The sequence below is a fragment of the Dipodomys merriami genome, unplaced genomic scaffold (assembly GCF_024711535.1).
Source record: "Dipodomys merriami isolate MVZ:Mamm:240054 unplaced genomic scaffold, mDipMer1.0.p SCAF_7, whole genome shotgun sequence".
Lineage (NCBI taxonomy): Eukaryota > Metazoa > Chordata > Mammalia > Rodentia > Heteromyidae > Dipodomys > Dipodomys merriami.
This window is the reverse complement of record NW_027206290.1, coordinates 68840587-68862781: the sequence shown is the minus strand read 5'-3', so window position 1 is coordinate 68862781 and position 22195 is coordinate 68840587. Positions and strand designations below refer to the sequence as shown.

Below are 22195 nucleotides of genomic sequence, written 5' to 3'. Positions count from 1 at the left end.
GTGCCCAAGTCCTGGACAACTGGAAGATTGTTTCTCTTACCCATTTTCATAACACAAGTATACCTTGAGAAAAATCTGAGTTATAACAAAGTATTAACTTTCCTAATAATTTTCATTTTAAATGATCTTATTTAGTCCCTACTATTATTCCTACATATTTGCATAAGAGGAAGTACAATTTAAGTGGCTAACAATTTCAGACTACTACTATACTTAAGGCTAATTATAATTTGCCAAAAATTTTACATAGAAAAACAATTATAGTAAATGCTTCTTGCTCTTAGCCTCTCCTGCTAATCTCTTCTAGTCTAGTCTTTTTTTTTGGGGGGGGGGAGAAGAGGGTCAGTCATGGGGCTTGAACTCGGCTTGGGCACTGTCCCTGCGCTCTTCAGCTCAAGGTGAGCATTCTACCCCTTGCACTACAGTGCCACTTCCAGTTTTCTGGTGCTTTATTGGTGATAAGAGTTTCACGGACTTTCCTACCCGGGCTGGCTTTGAACCGAGATCCTCAGATTTCAGCCTCCTGAGTACCTAGGATTACAGGCGTGGGCCACTGGCGCCTAGCTTTTTTTTTGGTGGGTCCTGGAGCTTGAACTATGGATGGGCTAGGGTGCTATTCCTAAGCTCTTTTTGCTCAAGGCTAGTGCTTTACCACTCTAAGCCACAGTGTTACTTCCAGTCTTCTGTTGCTTAATTGGAGATAAGAGTCTCACAGACCTTCCTGCCTGGGTTGGCTTCTGACTCTGGTGGATCATGTCTATAATCCTAGCTACTCAGGAGGCTGAGATCTGGGGAAGCATGGTTCAAAGCCAGCTTGACCTTAAGAAAGCCTGTGAGACTCTTTACCAGAAGACTAGAAGTGGCACTATGGCTCAAAGTGGTAGAGTACTAACCTTGAGCAAAAGAACTCAGGGACAGTACCCAGTCCCTGAGTTCAAGCCCTATGACTGACAAAAAACAAAAACTTCATTTATGTTGTTGTAGGCTGGACACCACGATGCACACCTGTGATCTCAGCAATGACAGATATCCTAAAGTAGGCATGCACTCAGTTACAGAGTGAGACCCCATCTCCAAAGGAAACAGAAAAACAGGGCTGGAGATGTAGTTCAATAGCAGATTGCTAGCCCAGCAAGCCTGAGTCCCTGAGTTCAAACCCCAGTGACACAAAAACACACAAAAACCTATAAGCTTAGTAATTCCAAATAGCTACACAATTCTGCTAATATGCTTTTGTTAAAGAATTTCTTTTTGGGGGTATGGGGGGCGGGGGTCAGTTGTGGGGCTTGAACTCTGGGCCTGGGCGCTGTCCCTCTGCTCTTCAGCTTAAGGCGAGTGCTCTACCACTTGAGCCACAGTGCCACTTCCGGTTTTCTTGGTGGTTTTTGGAGGTTAAGAGTCTCACAGACTTTCCCGCCCAGGCTGGCTCTCAACTGTGTTCCTCAGATCTCAGCCTCCTGAGTAGCTAATATTACAGGTGTGAGCTACCACACCCTGCTTCAATTTCTTAAGATAGCTAGGATTATAGACATGCCCAATTGCAATATAGTTCTATTATTTATTTAAATGTCTAATGTTTGTTAGTCTCCATCACAAAACAAAGCAGCCCTTCCCACCCTTAAATCATCCATAGTTAATAAACAACATCTCATAATCATCCAGACAGTACAAAGATTTCTACAAGGAATGTGCTTACACTGCATTCACTGACTACAACGCACTCTGGTTTAGAGGTTAATAGCTATATAAGGAAAACATCCGTAAAGGGCTGCTGCAGAGAATGAAGAACATCTATGGACAAACTCAAGGAAGGCATACCTACACTTTCCTGCCTTGTAGAAACAAAGATAAAAACCTAGACAAGCATACTTGCCTTTTTTCCTTTTTAAAATTGGCAATGATTAGGGCTGGGAAGGTGGCTCAGTGGTAGAGCGCTTGCCTTGCATGCATGAGGCCCTGGGTTTGATTCCTCAGCACCACATAAGCAAAAAGAAAAAAGCCAGAAGTTGCGCTGTGGCTCAAGTGGTAGAGCGCTAGCCTTGAGCTGAAGAGCTGAGGGACAGCCAGCATCCAGGCCCAGAGTTCAGGCCCCACGACCAGACCCTCCCCCCCAAAAAATGGAATGTGTACCTAACTGCAGGAAAGGATTCCTTTTTTTTTTAAGTTCTGAGGAATAAGGAGAAAGCATGTTTGTCCTCAAAGTAAACAGATCATTACAATCTCAGTGATCAGTGCTTGAAAAAAGTCATGGTGCTCTGTAGACAGTTGAAAGGTATTACCATAGTTCATTCAACAAATACAAAGTATCTTAAATGTTTGAGAGAAAGCTATTACAGAAAAAATAACACCTGAGCTTAATGTACTTTTTGTTGTTGGGTCTTTTGGTTGTTGTGTTGTTGCAGTAGTGGGATTTGAATTCTAGGGCTTCATCATCTGCTAGGCAGCTGCTCTACCACTTCAGCCTTGCCACCAGTCCTGGAGCTAAAGTTCTGAAGGTTACATCGGAACCAATTAGGTGAAAAACACTAAAACTAGAAATTGTACTGGGCAGATGCTGGTGGCTCATGCCTATAATGCTAGCTACTCAGGAGGCTGAGATCTGAGGATCGAATTTGAAGCCAGCAAGGGCAGGAAGGTCCATGAGACTCTCATCTCCTATTAACCCAAAAAAAGCCAGAAGTAGAGCTGTGACTCAAGTAGTAAAGTGCTAACAAAAGCAAAACAAAATCAAACCTCAGGGACAGCAGGGACAGCACCCAGCCTTGAGCTCAACCCCAGGATCTGCACACAACTCAAACACATACAAAAAATAAACTGTATTGGGATGGGGGAAAAGATGAAAGGAGTGACATAGTTAAAGATGCATTGTACCTATAAACTGATTTGCTGGATGGTAAGTCCTTTGTACAACTACTTAAAAATTAAAAAAAAAAAAAAAAGCCAGGCGCCAGTGACTCATGCCTGTAATCCTAGCTACTCAGGAGGCTGAGATCTGAGGATCATGGTTCAAAGCCAGCCCAGGCAAGAATGTCTGTGAGACTCTGATCTCCAATAAACCACTAAAAAACTGGAAGTGGCACTGTGGCTCAAGTAGAGTGTTCGCGTTAAGCTGAAGAGCGCAGGGACAGCACCCAAGCCCAGAGTCCAAGCCCCACAACCGACAAAAATAAAAATTAAAAATTTTAAAAAAATGTGGGGCTGGGAAGGTGGCTCAGTGGTAGAGCACTTGCCTTGCATGCCTGAGGCCCTGGGTTCGATTCCTTAGCACCACATAAGCAAAAAGAAAAAAGCCGGAAGTGGTGCTGTGGCTCAAGTGGTAGAGCACTAGCCTTGAGCTGAAGAGCTGAGGGACAGCACCCAGGCCTAGAGTTCAGGCCCACGACCGGACCCAAAAAAACAACAACAACAAAAAAAAATTTTTTTTAAATTGTAAAGTACAACCTCCAGAATTGTGCTGAGTTTAAGCTCCAGTATCAGCACAAAACCAAACCCCAAATCAAACACTCAAACACACACACACACACACACACACACACACACACACTGTGCACGTACTCACAAAACTTAGAAAAATATAATGCATGATAAATATAATGCATGATTAATATAATGTATGATTTAGCTTAAGAGCCGTGTGTGTGTGTGCGTGCGCGTGTGTGCGCGCGTGCATGCGTATGTGCGCGCGTGCATGCGTGTGTGTGTGTGTGTGTGTGTGTGTGTGTGTGTGTCCTAGGACTTGAACTCCGGGCCTAAGTGCTTTCTTTGAGCTTTTTTGTTCAGGTCTAGCACTCTTACCACTTGAGCTACAGCTTCACCTCCAACTTTTTGAGTGGTTTATTGGAGATAAGAGTTACACAGACATTCCTGCCCAGGCTGGCACTGAACCACAATCCTCAGATCTGTCTCCTTAGTAGTTAGGACTACAAGGCATGAGCTACCGGCTTAAATTTTTCATAAGTATTTATTAAGGTAACAGTTTAAATTAATTTTCAAAGGAAAGGAGATTGGTAGACCTGTCTGTATAGTAGTAACGAATTATTCACTCTTGCACTGACAACAACCAGATGGGATAAAGTTAAGTGCAGGTGGCTTACACCTAGCTATTCAAGAGACTGATTGATATATGAGGATCACAGCTTGAAGCAAGCTTGGGTAGTAAAGTCCAGGAGCTATGGCTCAAAGTGATACAGCACCAGCCTTGATTTAAAAAAAAAAAAAATCATACCCACTAGAAATGCCACTTATAAGCCTGAACAACTTCATTTTTCATATCTTACTGCTGACTCCTAAAGCCCTTTCAGTGATCCGTTCTTGTTTTCCACTAAGTATGTAAATGTATTAATTTTATATTTTGTGCAATATAATGTTTTGTATGTTTAGGTGATGCAACTCAACACCTGTACAGGCTAAGTTTATGCTCTTCTAAGAGCTACACACCTAGCCTGGAAATGGACATTTTTAATGCTGTTCCATTTAAACAGATTAATTTGGTAATTTACATAAAGTAAAAATTAATTATTCATACTTAGTACATTTCATTCTTTCGTCAAAGGAAGAGAAAGACAATGTAGCGTAGGCTTGAAGCTATATTCCAGTGTGAACCTCAAATCTGATTAATAATTACAAAATGTCAGCTTCAGAAAAGAAACAGTGACACTCAGAGTTAGTCAGCTGAGGGTAACTTTTATAGAAGCTAACTTTACTTTGCTTCACTTTACTGCTTTAAGAAAATACTAAGACTTGAGAATGTGGTTCAAGTGGTAGGAGCACCTGCCTAGCAAGCATGAGACCCTCAGTTTAAACCACAGTACATCCCAAAACAAAATAATTTGTATGCTCAAGACCAAATTAGGAAAGAAAAAAAGACCACATTAGGATCTCCAGCACCACAAATAGGAAAATCTGAAATTCTTCCTAAGTATCCAATCTTAATTATTTAGTCTAACATTTTAAAATATATGCCTTGAAAAAAGGTAAAATTATGGCTTAGTGGTAGAGTGCTTGCCTAGCAATGAAGCCCTGGGTTCAATTCCTCAGTACAACATAAACAGAACAAGCTAGAAGTCACACTGTGGTTCAAGTGGTAGAGTGCTAGCCTTGAGCAAAAGAAGCTCAGGGACAGTGCCTAGGCCCTGATTTCAAGTCAGGGGCACGAGGCAGGGGCGGGGCCAGGCGGGGGACGGGGGGGGGGGGGGGGGGGGGAGGTAAAATGTAGAAAGTAACTTATTTAAGGAGAAGGGATTCCTTTTCTAAACCAGAAATGTCATTCTGGGGGGAAATGATGAAGAATGCTCCAGACCTAAGGTCACTGGCTTGAATTTACTATACAGTATACATGTGTACAGAGGTTTGGGAGGACCAGCATCTCAGTACACTTATTAAACTCCAACACAATATGCTGGCTGAGATATTCTGCTTTAAGTTGAGGAAATCCTGACCTGGGTGGTCAAAAATCTGTACATTAGGGTAAGAAAACCATGTCACAACTGCCCTTATTTTAAGAGCTAATCACCCTTTTCAGCTGTCAAGTATAGTCTAGAAATATAATATGTAATAGTTTCTTCTGGAGATCACCAAAAAAAAAGGCCAATTATAAAATAAAATACACCCCCCCACACACACACATACTTTATACTGACTATTTCCCTGACTCAATTCAAGGTGCTCCTAGAGGTATGGCTAAGGGGTAGAGGGCCTGCCTATTTGCTGAATTCAAAATCACTACCACTGGCTGAAATGTAGCTCAATGGGAAAACACTTTCTTAGCAAGTACAACATTCTGGGTTCAATCCCCAGTACCAAAAAAGAAAAGAAAGGAAAAAAAAAAGGACATTTATTTAGTTGGGTGCTGGTGGCTCAGGCCTGTAATCCTAGCATGCAGGAGACTAAGGTCTGAGGATCACAGTTCAAAGCCAGCCTGGGGCGGAAGTCCATGAGTTTCTTATTTCCAGTTAACTACCAGAAAACCAGAAATGGCACTGTGGCTCAAAGTGGTAGAGTACTAGCTTTGAGCAAAGAGCTCAGGGATAGGGCCCAGGCCCTGAGTTCAAGCCCCACAATGGGAGGGGGGGAACACTACCATGCCCCAGAACAAATATTCTCACTTATCAAACTAGAATCATGTGGGCTAGAGACATGGCTCCAGTGTTATGGTGCCTGCCTGTAATGTTAAGGACCTTGACTTTAATCCCCAGTACTAACAAAAGAGCAAAAAATACTGCGTAAATAATGGTCTTAGATGGGGGCCAGTAGCTCAGGTCTGTAATCCTAGCTGAGATCTGAGAATCACAGTTCAAAGCCAGCCCGGGCTGGAAAGTCTGTAAGACTCTTACCTCCAATTAACCACCAGAAAACCAGAAGTGGCTCTGTGGCTCAGGTGGTAGAGCACTGGCCTTGAGCTGAAGAGCTGAGGGACAGCACCCAGGCCCAGAGATTTTTGCTCAACGCTGGTGCTCTCTACCACTTAAACCACAGTTCGATATTTATAATTTTATTTTTAGTGTTAAGGTGTTGTACAGAGGAGTTACCATTTCACAAGTCAAATGAGTACATTTCTTTTTTGGACAATTTCATCTCTTCCTTTGCTCTCCCCCTACTCCCCAAGCTTCCCACTTCTGTTCTTATCCACAATTGCATAGTTTATTTTCCACATAGTGTATACTGAATACAACACTGTTTAAAAGAAGAGGTGAGGGGGAAGGAGCTAGGAGCAGGTAGTTCATACCTGTAATCCTAGCTATTTAGGAGGCTGAGATCTGAGGATCTTGGTTCAAAACCAGCCTAGGCAGGAAAGTCCATGAGATTTTTATCTCCAATTAACCACCAAAAAAAAAAAAAAAAAAAGCTGACAGTGGAGCTTTGTGGCTCAAGTAGCAGAGTGCTGGTCTTGACCACAAAAGCTCAGAGACAGAACCCAGACCCTGAGCTCAAGTTCCAGGACCAGGACACTCAGGCACACACTCACAAAGGGAGGAGGGACTATAAAAGAGGCAGTTCCTTTTTCTTTGACCTTCAAATCCCAATACTGCATGTGCACATTAGGTCACCCCTCCAAGTCTGTTAAAGATATAAATTCCTATTTTAAATATTCGTAACAGCTGGATATACAGTTCAATGGTATGGAATTTTCCTAACATGCACACAAGACCCTGGGTTTGATCTCCAGCTCCACCAATAGATAAATAAAAAATTTTGCTTTAAAGCTAGGTATGTAGTTTAAGTGGTAATACTTGCCTAGCAGCACATAAGGCCCTGGGTTCAATCCCCAGAGAATTTTCATAAAGTAGATATGTTGTTAATACATACCCTTAATCTCAACACTTGAGGAGTCTGAGACAAGATCTCAAGTTCAAAACTGGCCTAGACTATAAGTGAAACCCTGCCTCAATTGAACAGTAATTTTTATCAATCTGGCCATGATGACATGCCCCTATGATCCCAGCAACTCAGAAGATGGAGGTAGGAGGATTTTGATTAAGAGGTCAGCCTATGCTAAAATAGAAGAGCCTGTCTTAACAAAACAGGCAAGGGGGTGGGGAGGGGAGAAGACAAAATAAAGGGGAAGCTCTGATCAAGAAGCACTGTACAGCCAGGCGCCGATGGCTCACGCCTGTAATCCTAGATACTCAGGAGGCTGAGATCTGAGAATCATTGTTCAAAGTGAGTGAGACTTATCTCCAATTAATCACCAGAAAACCGGAAGTTGAGCTGTGGCTCCAGTGCTTTGAGCTGAGGGACAGCGCCCAGGCCCAGAGTTCAGGCCCCACAGCCAACAAAAAAAAAAAGAAAGAAAGAAAGAAAGAAAAAAGAAGCACTGTACACACATTAAACTGACACTCCCTTGTACAATTATTTGAAGCTAATTTTTAAAAAGAAAATCTACACACAATACCAGTAATTTATGAAGTTGCTGCCTGTATAAGTCAGTAGTACATTCAAGTTTAGGAGATTATAATCCTAAACATACCACTAGGATCTTCTGCTTTTATTGCCATCTACAAAAGATACATTCTTGTTCTAAAAGCCAACAAAAACACTGGCATTTCTAACACAAGACAAATAAGTATAGCAAAACAAAAAACAAAAACAAAAACACTTTTGATCTCTCTGTGTGAATTTCATTTTCCCCATCTTCACACCATACAATCAAGCAAAACAAAGTCACAATGCAAAACCTTACTCCACTGGTACCATCATCTGAAACCTAAAGATGGAAAATTAGGGACCTACAGTAATCTAAAGCAAAAGCCAGCATCATGTCTGCACTAATTACAGCTACCATTCGAATGTTTCTCTCAAAACTAGCCACAAGGGCTGGGAAGGTGGCTCAGTGGTAGAGAGAGTGCTTCCTCAGCACCACATAAGCAAAAAGAAAAAAGCTGGGGCTGGGAAGGTGGCTCAGTGGTAGAGTGCTTGCCTTGCATGCATGAGGCCCTGGGTTCAATTCCTCAGCACCACATAAGCAGAAAAAAGCTGGAAGTGGCGCTGTGGCTCAAGTGGTAGAGCACTAGCCTTGAGCTGAAGAGCTGAGGGACAGTGCCCAGGCCCAGAGTTCGGGCCCCACGACTGGCAAAAAAAAAAAAAAAAGAAAGAAAAAAGCTGGAAGTGGCGCTGTGGCTTAAGTGGTAGAGCACTAGCCTTGAGCTGAAGAGCTGAGGGACAGCGTCCCGGCCCAGAGTTCAGGCCCCACAACCGGACCCAAACCCTCCCTCCCCCGCCCCCCCCACAAAAAAAAACTAGCCACAAAATGAGAGGCGTACTCTACAATATAAGTCAACAGGTTCAGCAGTTAATAAAACTGCCAGAAGGCTGGATGTGGGTGGCTCACACCTGTAATCATAGCTACTCAGGAGACTGAGATCTGAGGATCACTGTTTGAAACCAGCCTAACTGGCTGAGTGATCTGAGGATCACTGTTTGAAGCGTCCCTAAGACACTTATGTCCAATTAATTACCAAAAAAAAACAAAAAACAGAAGTGGGGCTGTGACTCCAGTGGTAGACACTAGTCTTCAAACCCCAAGACTGGTAAAAATTAAAAAACAGTAACAAAAAACCTGCCAAAAACCAGAGATTACTAGCTGGAAGACAAATTTAAGCCCAGATTTATTTAATACCTATATAGGTCTTTACTAAATTCACTACACTTCCAGAGTTCTACAGGCAAGGTGCAGAAAGTGGAGTCGCTTCATTTGTTTGCATACGTGTGTGTACGTGCCTGTGCATGTACTAGTTATCAGAGCTTGAACATAGGGTCTCACATTCTTGTTCTGCTTTCTTACTCAAGGCTGGTGCTCTACCACTTCAATTATGCCTCTAGTCCAACCTTCTGCTGGTTAATTAGATGGAGTCTCATGGATTTTTCTGCTCAGGCTGGCTCGTAGCATGATCCTCAGATCTCAGCCTTTGGAATAGCAAATATTGAAAGCATGAGCCACTGGCACACAGGAACATCATCATTCTCTTACCTGAATGAGATGGTCACCAAAACAGAACTGTATGAATTATTTATTTATTTAGGTCAGTCATGGGGCTTGAATTCTGGGCCTGGGAGCTATCCCTCAGCTCCTCAGCTCAATGCTAGCGCTTGAGCAACAGTGCCACTGCTGGTTTCCTGGTGGTTTATTGGAGATAAGAGTCTCACAGACTTTTCTGCCAGGGCTGGTTTTGAACCTTGATACTCAGATTTCAGCCTCCTGAGTAGCTAGGATTACAGGCGTGAGCCACCGACACCCAACTCTGTATGAGAAATTTTCCAAGTGACTTTTGAGAAAGATTATCTGGTAAATGTTTTCCAAAAACTGTCTTAATGGATGGACATGAAAAATAAACCTACATGTAACAGGAGCGTACACATAGCAAATGAGTGGTACCTTAGCTGTGATATTTGAAAATTCATCACTACCTCAAAAGCATCACTTGCAACTTTTGGAAGGAAAAATGACTGGTCAGGAAAGCAAATGAACAGTGATGAAAGTATTTTATTTGATACTGACAGTCTCACAAATTATATAGAAAGTACATGTTTGAATACTTACATTTTAATTAATAGGCAATAATATCTTGTTTTTCTTGTTTAAAAGAACACCATCAATGCAAATAGTTCGTTAATGCACAACTTTAAAATTACCAATAACAGATAATGAAACCATGTCATCTGGATGACAATGTATGGAACTGGAGGACACCATATTGAGCAAAACAAGCTCAAAAAACAAGATATCTTTCACTCATATATGGAAACCAGACATAAAACACATACATATTTACGGACATATGTATCAAGCTTGTATACATAATTACATATATATGGATAAACAAGAGAACATGAATCTAACTAAGGGACTGCTTAGGAGAGAAAAGAAAAAAAGAGTGAATAATTTTGAGATACCCAGCAACTATAAAACACCATAAAGAAGCTCAATGAAAGTTGTTGATCCTTAGGAAGTTGGGGGGGCAGGGAAAGAGAAACAAGCTGGGCTAACAAGATCAAGAGAATATGGCTGAAGCAGATTGTCTGCATGTACCAAAATGGAACAATACTCTAATTGGTTTAAAAAACAGGGTAGGGAAAGTGATAGAGGAAGTGAGACTGAGTGGAATATATTACAACATACATGAAAATGTCATGAAATCCACCCATATAACTAATGTATACTAAAAAGGAAGGAAGGGAGGGAGGGAGGGTAGGAAAAGAGAGAAAAAGGCTCAGGATGTATTGAGCACTTGTCTAGTAAGTTCAAGACCCTAAATTCAAATCCAAGTACTACCAAAAATATATATTAACTTAAAGATGAGAGCAATCCCAACACAGATGGCTCATTTATAGTTACTCAGTACAATTATAAATACATAACTTTTTTTCTTTCTTGGGATGATCATGGGGCTTGAACTCTGGGGCCTGGGCACTGTCTCTAAGCTCTTCAGCTCAAGGGTAGCATTCTACCACTCACACTACAGCATCACTTCTGGTTTTCTAGTGGTTTATTGGAAATAAGAGTCTAACACATGGGGGCTGGGAAGGTGGCTCAGAGGTAGAGCGCTTGCCTTGCATGCATGAGGCCCTGGGTTTGATTCCTCAGCACCCCGTAAGCAAAAAGAAAAAAGCCGGAAGTGGCATTGTGGCTCAAGTGGTAGACCGCTAGCCTTGAGCTGAAGAGCTGAGGGACAGTGCCCAGGCCCAGAGTTCAGGCCCCACGACTGGACCCCCCCCCCCAAAAAAAAAAAAAGAGTCTCACAGACCTTCTTGCCCAGACTGGCTTTGAACCATGATCCTCAGATCACACTGGTGCCTGGCTTACAGCTTTTTTTTTTTTTTTAATCAGTCCTGGGGCTTGAACTCAGGGCCTGGGCACTGTCCCTGAGCTTTTGGGATCAAGGCTAGTGATCTACTATTTTGTGCCACAGCTCTACATCCAGTTTTCTGGTGATTCATTGGAGGTAAGAGTTCATGGAAGTGGCATTGTGGCTCAAGTGGTAGAGCACTAGCCTTGAGCTGAAGAGCTGAGGGCAGTGCCCAAGCCCAGAGTTCAGGCTCCACAACACGCCCCCTCCCCTACCAAAAAAAAAAAGAATACAGAGTAAAGATAATTCAACTGTAGAGAGTCTAAATAAATAAGCATCTTGGGTTCAAACCAGAGTACCACAAAATGCATACAAAAACATGAAAGCCAGTCAGTGGATTAACTGAGAGAGCAGGACAGAGATGATATAATACAGAAAGAATCCTCCTCCAAACACATCTCCAACACACAATTTTGAGTAATTCCCAAACTGTGATTACAGCATCACTAAGATCTTTAATCTATGTCCACATGTCCATACATAAGTAAACATAAAAATTTTACTGAGTCTGACTACCATTATCTAGAAGCAAGAGAATACTAGCTAGATTCACCAAGACTAGTAACCACACTCTTCACAATATATAGTGTACCTGAGCAATTGAGGCAATCTACATTGAGAGTGACTTACATAATGAACCACTCCTAATGCAGTACCTCACCCACCCAACAAGACATACCAGAAACAAGTAGTACAAGTTAAAAGTCTCATTAAAAAACAAAAGAACAAAAAACAACTTGGCAGAAGAAATAAAGAGATAGCAACAGCAAAATACACATTACCTCCACCAACAGGGAAGGCAAAAAACTAGTGTTAGTCAAGCTAAGTACTTTATACATTATCTCCTTATATCCTCACAGTAATCCTGAGATAATAATATTAACTTGTGCTTCTGTTATTCATCTACCCAAGAATTCTCTAAAGTTAGGAGCTACCAAATCTCATTTTACAGATGAAGAAACTGAAGATTAATTAGTAAGTTCCTCAGGGCAGTTTTTACCCCAATTGCAGAGATGAGGAAAACCCAGGGTAGAGAGGTTAACTTTCTTTCAACTCTCAATCAAACGGTAGAGTTCTTTCCCAACACGCTGCTGACTTCATTTCCCAGCTAACAATTTCAGGTTATTCTAAATCCGACTTCAGTTTTTACCCCTTAATTACAATAACTGATTTCTTAGAAATTATATGTAAAATACAAAGAAAAAAAGTTTTCATAAGAACACTGAGAATGCAGGGCACCTCTGGTTCACACCTATAATCCTTGCTACTCAGGAGGCTGAGATCTGATGATGGGTAGGCAAAGTCCATGAGACTCATCTCCAATTAACCACCAGAAAACCGTAAGTGGTACTGTGTCTCAAAAAGTGGTAGAGTGCTAGCCTTGAGCAAAAAGAGCTGAGGGACAGCATCAGTCCCTGAGTTCAACCTCATGATTAACAAAAACATAAGTAAACAAATAAACAGAAGACCAAAAGCTACCAAGTTGTGGCATGATGTATCTACTATAACTCTATTGTGAGCTTAAGGGATGAACAATCTGGAGGCCTGTGATACAGAAACAACTGAAATGAAATGTAGCAATAATTCTGGGGTTGCTGAACCAATTTGTATTGGTGCTAGTACTAGGGCTTAGCCTGAGCACTGTACCTTCATTTATTTATTTATTTTATTTATTTAGTTTTTTTGCTTACGGTTGGTGCTCTACCACTTGAGCCACAGATCTACTTCTGGCTTTTTGGTGGTTAACTGGAGATGAGTCTTATGGACTTTCCTGAATGGGCTGGTGAACCTGAATCCTCAGATCTCAGCCTCCTGAGTAGCTAACAGGTGTGGGCCACTGGCACCTGGCAACAGTGATTGACTGGTTATAAACTCAACAGCCCCAAATGGTTATTTGATACTTTCTCATTTCATACCACACAATTTTTCATGAAAAGCATTTACTCTTTTGTTTGGGTAGACAGGTCTCCCCCCCCCCCCCACACACACACTTTTTTAAAGGGACAAGGAAGGTGCTTCAGGCCACCATGCTCAGCTTTGCCCATTTTTTAAGGTAGGGTCTCACTATGTACCCCAGGCTGTCTTGGAACTCCTCATCCTTCATCTCCAGCCTCCCAAGTGATGGATTACAAACATGTAACTCCATTTTTAACAGGATGGTTTTCTTAAAATTTATAGAACATTAATGAAATAGCTAAATTGAGAAATGCCCATTAGAGTATTAGTCATACTAGAAAAATGCCACTATTCCAAGTAGACTAAAATGTTTCAGCTAATAAAAATCAGAACAGCCCACAAGACAAGAAAATTTTAAGAAAATAACAGAAGCCAGATATTGGTGGCTCATGCCTGTAATCCTAGCTGTTCTTAAGGCTGAGATCTAAAAATCCTGGTTTGAAGCCAGCCTGGGCAGACAAGTCTGTGAGACTCTTATTTGCAATACACTACTCAGAAAAAGCCAGAAGTGGCATTGTGGCTCAAGTGGTACAGCAAGTGGTACAGCACTAGCCTTGGGTACAAAGAGGCTCAGGGATAGTCCCTAAGCCCTGAGTTCAAACCCCAGGACTGGCCAAAAAAGAAAATAGAAAGCAGAAGTCAGACATAAGGCCATACAAAATTATACAACATTAATCTAGGGCTGGGAGTATAGCTTAGTGGTAGAGTGCTTGCCTAGCATGCATGAAACTCTGGGTTCAATTCCTCAGTACCACATAAACTGGAAAAAGTTGGAAGTGGTGCCCTGGTGCAAGTGGTAAAGTGCTAGCCTTGAACAAAAGATGCTAAGGGACAGTGCCCAGGTCCTGATTTCAAGCCCCAGGACTGACAAAAAAAGAAAAAAAGAAAAAGAGTAATCTAGCTCTGGTATTTAACCTTAACATCTTCACTTCAAATAACACTTTCTATGAAAGAAAACATCACCACTAATGTAAAAAAAGACTGCCCTCCATGGCAACTGTTGCTAAGTAAATTTTTTTAAATGTATAAGGCCGAAACACAAAATTTGTAGAAACCAGTGAAATTCCACTCTTAATGCATCTTGTAATACTGTGAAATCTTTTACCCAAACTTTAAAAAACTCAATCCTTGATTTCTCTAATACAAAAGAATATGCTTGGTCAGCAACTATGTTTGTTGAGTTTTATTCTGGAGCACACAATATTTTTATCTATAACGCAATGCAAACATATCCTGCTGCAATGACAGAAGACAATTTTCCTTAATAATCCTATAGGAATTTCTTCATTTGAAAAACTAGCTGGCCTAGATTTCTCTCTATTAAGAAACAGCTAAAGAGCAGGCATGGGTGGTTCCCACCCCAGCTACCTGGGAGGCAGAGATTGGAATGATTAGAAGGGGAGAATTGATGAGACACTCTCCCCATCCATCCACCCAATATATGAACATAGTGGTACACACCTATCATTCAAGCTATTTGGAAAAGCATAAAATAGAAGGATCACAGTTCAGGCTGGGCCAGACAAAAAGCAAGACTCTATCTTAAAAATAACCAGAGCTAATAGAGCTAGAGGTATAGACTTACATTGCCTAAAACTACAATCATTCAGCCAGCTCTAGAAATACAGTATCTTGATTGCCCATTTAACTTTCAGATAGCCTAAACAGATAAAAAAAAAAATTTTTTTTTTGATTGGTTATAGGGCTGGAACTCTGGGTCTGGATGCTGTTCCTAAGCAGGGCTGGCTTTGAACCATGATCCTTAGATCACAGCCTCCTGAGTAGCTAGGATTACAGGTGTGAGCCACCAGTGCTTGACAAACAGATAATCTTAAACTTGACAAACAGATAATCTTAAAAGTCCTTCATACTCTAAAATGCCGACTTTTGTCATTTTCCTACTCAGGAAATGAAAATAAAGTCTTATTCCCACCATGCCCTGACTTAAGTTGAATTAGACCACATTTTATGAACCCAATCAATAGGATACAAAGAACAAACACAAAAATATACTTTTCTATGTGAACATGCTAGTCTTGGGTCATGAACTTAAGAGCCTGGTCTCTATCACTAAGGTCGTCTTTCCTTTTTTTTTTTTTTTTTTGCTCCTGGCTAGAACTCTGCCACTTCACACTTCCACTTCTAGCTTTTTAGTGGTTAACTAGAGATTCTTGGTTCCAGTTAACTTTTCTGCCTGCTCTGGCTTCAAACTGTGATCCTCAGATCTTAGCCTCCTGAGTAGCTAGGATTACAGGCATGAGCGACTGGTACCTGACTAAAATGACCTTTCTTAAAAGCTAGATAACTTCATTCTGTAGGTACAATTACTAAATTTGTCTCAACCTCAAATGACAATGACAGAAAAAAAGATCTCACATCTTTGGACTGGGGAAGAGTGGAAGACATTAGAGAGCAAACAGACAACTATATAACCCATCAATTTACAAAAATGTATGTCCTAAAATATAAAAAATGGCTAAAAAGTTTACAAAAACATACTACTTTAGTGATTAAAAATGTTTTATCTAGGCCCTTCAAACTACATCTAAAGACAGTGAGAAATATTTAAACACCAAGGAAAAAGCATAGGATCCATTCAACACCAATTTTCTGTGAAGTCTTCCAAGACCAAATCACTTTACAGAATAATCTTTGCTGCTTTTGTTCTCTAGAAAATCCCCCAGATTCTGAAATAAAACCAGCAAAAACCAGTTATTAGTTTTCTCTTGTTGTCAAAACAAATGATCATAAACAAAACAACACAAATTTAACATCTCCATTTCTACAGGCCAGAGGGCGGGTTGGTCTTAGCTGGTATCAAGGTGGATTTCTTGCTGGAAACTCTTGAGGGAAAATATTCTTCCTGATCATTCAAGCTACTGGTCAAATTTAGTTCCTTATGGTGTAAGACTGAAGTCTTCGTTCCTTTGCCTGACCTTTGCTTCTAGACACTGTGCATTTACAGTTTCCATGGATCCCCCTCCAAGAATAGCAGGTTGGGCGGGGGGTTGGGAAGGAGGGCAGGGATGGTAAGGGGAAACAAAGGAGGAGGCAACAATGCTTGATAAGAAATGTACTCATTACCTTGCTCATGTAATTGTAACCCCTCTGTACGGTATTTTCACAATTAAAAAAAAAAACTTAAAAGAATAGCAGGTTGAATCCTTCTCAGGCTTCAAAGCTCTTCTGACTTCAGACAGAGAACTTTTTTTTCTTTTGTTTTGTCGGTCATGGGGCTTGAACTTGGCCTGGGAGCTGTCCCTGAACTCTTCAGCTCAAGGCTAGCGCTCGACCACTTTAGCCACTCGACCACTTTAGCCACGTGCCACTTCCCGCCTTTTCTGTTTATGTGGTGCTGAGGAATTGAACCCAGGGCCTCATGCATGCAAGGCAAGCACTCTACCATTGAGCCACCTTTCCAGCCCCAACTTTTTTTCTTTTAAGGCCATATATTATGAGACATGACACACTCAGAAAATCCAGAATAATCTTTATATTTCAAGATCCTCAACCTTAAAAGTCCCTACAAAGTTCTTTCTGCCATATAACACACACATTTCAGAGACCAAGGTATTATTGTCCACACCCCAATTAAGGGCACATTCTGCTTACCTCTGATCTCAAAGAATTACATCTCTCACATATAAAAAATGGATTTATCCTACCCAAAGTTTTCCAAAGCTCTCACCCACTACAATATCAACTCAAAATCCAAAACTCTCATGTAAAACTTCTCAATTCAAAATTCCCAAATATCTTTTTTTTTTTGGCCAGTCGTGGGGCCTGAAGTCTGGGCCTGGGCACTGTCCCTCAGCTCTTCAGCTCAAGGTTAGTATTCTACCACTTGAGCCACAGCGCCACTTCTGGATTTTTCTGCCTACGGCATAATTCCTGTAAAAAAGTTATCTGCTGCCAACATCCGACGATGGGGCTAGCATTGGGTAGCAGTTACAGATATTCTAGTTTAAATGGGGGAAACAGAAGAGGAAACAGACACAAGGTCCAAAATAATTTTAAAATAAAAATTCATCCCATTTCATAGCCTAAGAAAAATCCTCTGCAGTTTTTAGTTCCACCCCCTTGAGCTCAGTTCCACTTGAGTCACCTTTCTTTTTTTAATGAAAACCAGCACATTCACATGTGAGTAGTTTTCTAAGCTTGCTTATACATAAAATTTGGAGGGTCCAACATAATTACTCTTGCTTTCTCTTTCAACTGCACCTAGCATTATCTTTGCTGGCCTGAAACTACCAGGAGTCTAGTGGGCTTTGCATGAATTTCACAGGGGTTCACTCCACAAATAAATCAGGTTGTACCTTCAACATTTTGCTTGAAAAATCTCCTTTGCAAAACATCCAAGTTTACCACTCAAATTCAGCCTTTCAAACAACCACAACATTGAATTCTAAACCTATTTGATACAATGTAATAATGATCCCTTTTCCTGTAACAAGCACTTCACTTTCATCTCAGTCATTAACATTCAAATTCCTACTAGCCATCAGTTCCAGTTCTCTTTTTTGTCCTATCATACGCCTCAAAATTCTAGCCTCTGCCCACGTTCATTCCATTTTCAGGTAACAGTTCCAAAATCTACACAAGTACTCTACTGCTGGCATAACAAATTTCTACAAAGGCTTATGATACCACAAATTTATTATCTCACATTTTCTGTAGGTCTTAACTGGTGAGCTTGGTAGATTTCCTGCTTTTAGAAACTTCAACCCAAAATCAAGGTGTTTGGGAAGATGTATTCCCTCTTGAAACTCTGGGACAGAATCTACCTCCCAGCTCATTCAAATTGTAGGTCAAGGCCAGGTGCAGGTGGCTCAAGCCTGTAATCTTATTCAGGAGGCTGAGATTGGGGGGGGGGGGGGGGGGGAGTTTCAAGGCAGTACCCAGGCCCTGAGTTCAAGACCCATGACTAACCAAAAATAAATAGATAAAATTGTAGATCAAATGTCTCAATTTTCTGGCTGTCTGTCAGATATGAGGCTGCCCAGATTCACTTTCATACTTTCCATGTGGCCCTCTCAGAAACCATGGAATCCCCTCATGCTTTGAATCTGATGTCTCCTTTCTATTCATTTGGATAAAGTTCTTTTTTTTTTTTTTTTGGTTACTCATGGGGCTTTAATTAAAGGCCTGGGCTCTGTCCCTGTGCTTTTTCACTCAAGGATAATGCTCTACCATTTTGAACCACAGCTTCACTTCCAGTTTTCTGGTGGTTAATTGGAGATAAGAGTCTCACTGACAGCTGGTTGGCTCACCCTGTAATCCTCAGGAGGCTAAGATCTGAGGATTGAGGTTCAAAGCCAGTCAAGGCAGGAAAGTCCGTAAGAATCTTTTTTTTTTTTTTTTTTGGTGGATTGTGGGGCCTGAACTTTGTGCCTGGGCGCTATCCCTCAGCTCTTCAGCTCAAGGCTGGTGCCCTACCACTTGAGGCACAACTGCATTCCTGTCTTTTTCTGCTTATGTGGTGCTGAGGAATCAAACCCAGGGCCTCATGCATGCAAGGCAAGCACTCTACCACTGAACCAAGTTCCCAGCCCTCCATGAGACATTTATCTCCAATAAACCACCAGTCAACCAGAAGTGGCACTGTGGTTCAAGTGGTAGAGCACTAGCCTTAAGCCGAAGAGCTGAGGGACAGTGCCCTGGCCAAGAGTTCAAGCCCCAGGACTGACAAAAAAAAAAAAAAAGGTCACAGATTTTCCTACCCAGCTGGCTTTGAGCAGGGATCCTCAGATCTGTCTCCTGAGTAGCTAGGATTACAAGAGTGAGGTACCAGCTCCTGGCTTACTTAAGTTTTCCACTATTAAAGACTCATAAGCTGGGAGCCGGTAGCTCACTCCTGTAATCCTAGCTACTCAGGAGGCTGAGATCTGAGGATTACGGTTCAATGCCAGCCCAGGCAGGAAAGTCCGTGAGACTCTTATCTCCAATAAACCACTAGAAAACCGGAAGTGGCGCTGTGACTTAAGTGGTAGAGCACTCACCTTGAGCTGAAGAATGCAAGGACAGCGCCCAAGCCCAGAGTTCAAGCCCCACGACCTGCCAAAAAAAAAGGCCTACCCAGAAAACCCAGGATAATTTCCCTATTTTTTTTTTTTTTTTGGCCAGTCCTGGGGCTTGAACTCAGGGCTTGGGAATTGTCCTCAAGCATCTTTTACTAAGACTAGCACTCTTCCACTTGAGCCATAGCGCCACTTCTGGCTTTTCTGTATGTAATACTAAGGAACCCAAGGTTTCACGCATACAAGGCAAGCAGTCTACCACTAAGCCATATCCCCAGCCCTTTCACATTTTAAGAGTCTTAACTTCAAAGTATCTCCAAAGTTCCTTCTGCCATTTAACATTACTTATAGATTCTAAGATTAAAGCATGGACATCTAGGGTGGGGTATGGTGGCATTTTTCCTGTGACATACCCAAACACCATACACCATATAAGGTTTTAAACTAAAAAGAAAAGAAATAGCAAAAACTTGCTTTAGTATTACAGAATTAAAGGAGGGGGAAATGGGGGGGGGCAGGAAAGGGCAGTTGGCGCTGGTGGCTCATGCCTGTAATGCTGGGGCTGGCACTTGGGGTCTACTTCGTATCTTCTGATCTTCTGAGACCAGCCTATTTGATGCGAAGCTAGGGATGGGTGGGAGTGTTGAATAAAACTTATTCACTTTGGGCACTGATAGCTCATGCCTATAATCCTAGTTACTCAGACCTGAGGATTGTAGTTATGAACTAGACCAGGCAGGAAAGTCTGTGAGACTTTTACTTCCAATTAACCACCAGAAAACCAAAAATGGAGCTGTGGCTCAAAGTGGTAGGGCATTACCCTTGAGCAAAAGAGCTCAGGATACAGCGCAGGGGTCTGGAGTTCAAGCTCCAGGACCTGGACGGGGACACACACTCGCATGCGCGTGCACACACACACACACACACATACATACACACACATGCAAACACAGACTTGCAAGCTAAGGAAAATCTTTTTCTTTGAGAACATAAAGGTGTATGTTCAAAGCCTAATCCTTGGAAGAGTAGGTAGGCAACAGAACTAAATGCACACTATTGAAATGTAGCTGCCACTTGTTTCATCCTCAAAAAGTAAGACAATTCCCCCTTAACTCTAAAATTACCTCATGTTCCCCTTGTCTTTTCATAAATGAGGACACAAGTATGGAGGTGGCCATAGGGTAACCTATCTTTGACATTACTATAAAACTCAATCTACGGCCGGGGCGCTGGTGGCTCATGCCTGTAATCCTAGCTACTCAGGAGGCTGAGATCTGAGGATCGTGGTTCAAAGCCAGCCCAGGCAGGAAAGACTGTGAGACTCCTATCTCCAATAAACCACCAGAAAACCGGAAGTGGCGCTGTAGCTCAAGTGGTAGCGCACTCGTCTTGAGCTGAAGAACTGAGGGACAGCACTCAGGCCCAGAGTTCAAGCCCCACGACCGACAAAAAAAAAAAAAAAAAAAAAAATCAATCTAAGTAAATAGCAAAGCCTTTTCCTTATTTCTTCGAAGTCACACATCGTCCAATAGCAAATGAAAGCCAAATGCTTGAAAGGCATAGAAGGACAAACCTGTCCTGCTAAGATTTCAGCAGGTGAACTTTTCAAACTGCCAGGGAGAAGAACTAGTATTGGTCATTGGATGTTATCACCAGGCCTATCAAACCAGTTAAACCAAATGATCTGCAATAACTATAAGAAATAATTTCTGAAGCAGTTTGTGTTTACACACACAAGCTGATACTGGAGTTTGAACTCAATGCTGGAGCACTCTCAGCTTTATTTTACTCAAAGCTAGTGCGCTATCTCTAGAGCCATACTCCACTTCCTGCTTTTTGCTGGTCAATTGAGCTGAGTCTCTCTGACTTCCCTACCCTAGGCTGGCTTCAAACCTTAATCCTCACATGGCAGCCTCCTGAGTAGCTAAGATTGCAGTTGTAAGCCACAGGACTAGCTCTGAAGCCAAACCCGACAAACTTTACCTAAAAAACCAGAGAAACCCTAAATATACAGGTTGGCCTTTTTAATAACTGTGACAAGTAAACCTATTGAGCAGGAACCATCAGGCACTGTGGTAAATACCTGATTCAATTACTTTACTCATTACTATATACTTTCGAGCTAAAAATGATCAGCACCCACATTTTATAGATAGAAAAACTGGGGCTTACAGAATTTTGGTCACACAGCTAAGTAGTAATGGCCCTGACCCTAGGAAATCTAGTTCTTAACCACTGGCCTAAACTGTCAACACTTCAAAGGGAAAGAGATCTCCAACTTCAGAAGGGAAAAATCTCCCCTTCCAATTTTTATTTCCATTTCCTTTCTCCATACCCACTTCCTACTGAATTTAACCATTATGAAGAGTCAATCAAGAATTCCCAAATAACCTGTCACTTTTTCAGAACTCTTTCTTCCCCCACAAAAGCGAAAGCCAACAGGCAATTCTGACTCTGCTTCCCCAAAACAAACTACAGGAGCTCCATCCATCCCCTGCTTAACCTAGATAGATCCCAGAACTGTGCCAAAAAAAAAAAAAAACCTAACAAGAAACAAAATTCAGAAGTCTTGCTCTTTCAAAAGGTCACCAATATCTGTATACTTCTGAGCCAGCTTTTCATTCTCGATAGCTTTCCCCCGCCCTCCCCCGACCCAAACTCCAAACTAGCTTTCAAGCTTTGCTCCACCCGCAGCGCCCCACTTCGCGGGTCTCTGCTTTCTCCCCAGCAACCCCGCCCGGAGGTGGAGGTTACCCCTCCACCTCGCACCCAGCCTGCAGGTGGAAAGCTCAGCCCCGCCCAGAGGGACCCGAGGGAGGCCCCCACCTCAGCTGCCCCGCTCGCGGGAGGCATCCTTCCCCCTCGACACCCCCCCCCCGA

The 22195-nt window shown here is 42.0% G+C and overlaps 1 protein-coding gene across 1 annotated transcript in view; it reads right to left on the bottom strand.

Moving 5' to 3' along the window:
- Csnk2a1 (casein kinase 2 alpha 1) overlaps window positions 1-22195 on the bottom strand; it is a 62506-nt gene that overhangs the window by 39812 nt on the left and 499 nt on the right. The gene's annotated exons all lie outside the window — the stretch shown is intronic.